Raw genomic sequence first — 2500 nt, 5'->3', positions numbered from 1 at the left:
TATATAATGTATATATAGAGATTTCTTCATTTTGTTCGTCGATCGGAAACTCTCGCTAGACGATCGGCCGGTTAACTTTAACGTCCGTCGAAAAGAACTTCCGGGGACTGGACGACCGACAGATCGCGCGGTCTCGCGATCGACAATGAAGAAAAAAAGACATGGGGCGACCGACAAAGGTTTGTTTTCACCTTCACCTTCTCGTGCTCTGCGTGACAACACGTTGTGGTGACAACGATGTTCGAAAGCCACTCCATAGAGGAGTATATATATTTTCAACACCCGGTGGGGTTTCTCTACTACACTAGACACACGGGGGTACAGAAACGCTGCACGACGCGATATCATCGATCAAACCAAAGAGACACGAGATCTCGGTCGTCATTCAATTCAACGAACGTGGCGATGGAATCCGCAACGGATTAGCGAGGACACGCGACGACGGGGAAATTATTCGACCCGATACAAGTACGCGTGCGCATCCCGCACAATGCCAAATGTTGCTATGTCCATCAGTCATCAAAGCGTTCGTAGAACGAGAGACCACTGTCTCGCGAACTCTAAGAATATGTTTGTCGAAGTCGCTGGCAACGACGACCCTCCGCCGCAATTATGTGTAGAGAGACACATCCACGCACAGACGTATTTTATTTTATATATCATCTCCCTGGGGCTTACGTTGCACGCCACAGTTGCGCACACAGATTTTACACGGGTGTCCGGTATCTCTTTCTTTATTTGTGTCCATTCACTGTAGTCTCTTGAGACTCTTATACCTTTCGTATACGCATCATTTCAGACGACGTCGGGAGCGCGTAAAATGTTCGAGAGTGAAACGCTTCTTCCGCAATGCGAATCGTTCCAGAGAGAGAGGAGAGAGAGATTTCGATCGTCGGAGCGGTGTTCACGGGCGGTCGTATTGAAAATACGACTCACGACGCCGCAAAACACTCACGCAAGTCCGAATGTGATACCCATTCCTATTTCCTTCTTCTCACGAAGACCGTTAGACGCAATGTAAAATTTGCAATTTTCACAGAACCGCGTCAAACGCCGACGAAACGTCCATCGTTCGCTCGTACGTAGCATCTTTGCAACCCGACTCAGAAACGCTCTTTGCGCCCTCCACAAAATTCGACATGGAGAGGTAAGCGACGGCGGGGACTTACAAGAGCAACGCAAGCAGTATTTGGTTACGTAAACGACCCTCAGCCAGGCGTGGTCCAGGAATTGTATCCGTGGACCGCAATGTGCGTTCGAAATGTCGATGTTCATGTGTCCTGCAGTTCACACGTTGACGCGCAATTAGCTGCGTTCTTCATCGACCCACGAGCCAAGTGATCCACCGTTCAGGGTAATCGTATAATTTGATTTATAATCAATATATAATTATGTCTCTTGTTCTGCGGTTCATAAGAACGCCGATACCTGAAAGCTCCAACCAGCGCGCGAAGGAGATTCAGGCGTCGTTTTTAAGGACGACACACGATCGTCCGTAGAAACGGAAACCGTCGCGAGTACGCGATTGCAATGCGCACACGTATCCGACGGCCGGGCGGAAAATACATTGAAAAACCTTTAAAGTGGAAAACACAGGAGGAGAATTCAGAAAACGACGGGGATCATAGACAACCCGATACTGGATCCCGACACTTCTCCTCCTCCTCTCTCTTATTGGAGAATGAACTCGATAACTAACGGACTTCACAGCCGGCTCTGGCCGTGCGCGATCGTTCGTCCCAAGCTCTTGTGCACTGTATTATCGCCACACAGAGAGTAGAGTGTCAGAATCGCACACAGCTTTACGCGAGCTACGCAGCCGGTCCTCTCGAATATACGTGTTCGTCAACGAACACGCATGCGGCGACGTTTTGTGCTCTATGTCATACGCGAACTCGATAAATAGAGCGGGACTCACAGCCGGCTCTGGCAGCGGTCATTCGTCCCACGCTCGTGTGTGCGCTATCGCCACACAGAGTAGGGTGTCAGACTCACGCAGCTTTAAAAGCGAGCTTCACAGCCGGTCCTTCTCTCATCCTATTCCTCGACGTTCGTGACAGAACACAACGCGTTCACCGCAAGTTTTCCACAGGTACCCTGTTGTTGTCCTCTCTTTCTCTAGAGGAGAGACAACACCACCGTTTCCAATGGACGTATCTCGGACACCACAGGCGAAGACCGAGGAAGCGCGATATGTGGATTCGAATCGACGCTTACATCCCTGTTCTTGCGACCGTAATTGTCCATATAATTGTCGGAGAGCCTACACACAGGCAGACCAATGGCGTATATTATAGTATACACGTCTCTTTGACACGAGGTATTTTTATCAAAGAGAACACGATCCATCAGGTGGCGGGTGAAAAACATCGATTCGTAACGACGGGTATTTCTATATTCGTGGTTAAGCTATAACATTCAGCGTCCGACGGGAAACCGCACCCTATTGATCGTTCGAGTTTGCAATGTGAACGTCGGTGACGATTCCCGAAGACCCGAA

The 2500-nt window shown here is 49.4% G+C and overlaps 1 non-coding gene across 1 annotated transcript; it reads right to left on the bottom strand.

Moving 5' to 3' along the window:
• Positions 1-1202: 1202 nt before the first annotated feature.
• Positions 1203-1357, bottom strand: LOC143364480 (5.8S ribosomal RNA). The gene has a single exon (XR_013084147.1). It is a non-coding gene; the product is annotated as a 5.8S ribosomal RNA (ribosomal RNA).
• Between the last annotated feature and the right edge of the window lie 1143 nt (positions 1358-2500).

This window comes from Halictus rubicundus, unplaced genomic scaffold (genome assembly GCF_050948215.1).
Source record: "Halictus rubicundus isolate RS-2024b unplaced genomic scaffold, iyHalRubi1_principal scaffold0582, whole genome shotgun sequence".
Taxonomy (NCBI): Eukaryota; Metazoa; Arthropoda; class Insecta; order Hymenoptera; family Halictidae; genus Halictus; species Halictus rubicundus.
The sequence above is the reverse complement of the archived record's forward strand: the minus strand, read 5'-3'. Positions and strand labels throughout refer to the sequence as shown.